Genomic DNA, 970 nt, shown 5'->3' with positions numbered 1-970 from the left:
TCGACTGACATGCCCCCGTGGAATGCCTCAAATGTATAAATGTGTCAAGTTTTAGTTGACCAGATTTTGATCGTAGCCCTTTTGTCATTCTTAATACAAATTTCCAATCAGCTTATCATCACCCGAAAAGAATGGAATAAGAAGGTTATTTATTTAAATGATTTTTAATAGTCAATGGTCGTGCCAGTGGCGTAGCCAGAAAATTGGTCGGGGAGGGGGTTTTCTGAACATTTTTTTTATTTGAGAGGGTTCAAAAAAAAAATGTCTACTAAAAATTTTGTCTCTGGGGGAGGGGGGGTTATGCCCAAAGCCACTGGGTCGTGCCCAGTATGATACACCGATAAACCCCTTATTGATAAGGTTTAACTATGTTTCTCTAAAGTTACAATCAATTGGTGGAATAAATGGAACAAAACTTTACTAAATTTCAATCATATTTACTAAATCTGCTGCTACAACCATTAAAAAAACTAAATTTTACTCAAAGTGGTGTTTCAAAATTCAAAATCCCAGAAGCTTTCGTAATATTTTATTTTAGTAACTTCATAATCTTTGCAAATCCTTAATACGTATTTAAAACTTAAGATTCTTTCAAGTGTTTCGAAATATTGCAGGATATTCCTTTCATTTTTGATTAAATGTATCAAAAGTGCTTTGTCTATACACATCTTTGATCCATGCAACACAAACGTATACACTTCTCGTGATCGTTAAAACTGAGGCTAATTTCAATAGAGTTTTCCATTAATCTACGTTAAATATCTACCGTTTCTATACATATTGCAGGACAAAAGACCGTATTGAAACAACGGATCAAAACATAAAACAGGGAAGAACCACAACAAGATAAAACAGCTACATATGCGATCGCCCAAGCATACCTGGTCAGTCAGGCGATCGTCCGTCTGGAATCCCAAAGAAAAAACGAAGAGAGTTAACTGCTCTGGTTGGCTGCTGCACACTGCCGGTT

The sequence above is a fragment of the Armigeres subalbatus genome, chromosome 3, assembly GCF_024139115.2.
Source record: "Armigeres subalbatus isolate Guangzhou_Male chromosome 3, GZ_Asu_2, whole genome shotgun sequence".
In the NCBI taxonomy this organism is placed as follows: domain Eukaryota; kingdom Metazoa; phylum Arthropoda; class Insecta; order Diptera; family Culicidae; genus Armigeres; species Armigeres subalbatus.
The sequence above is the reverse complement of the archived record's forward strand: the minus strand, read 5'-3'. Positions refer to the sequence as shown.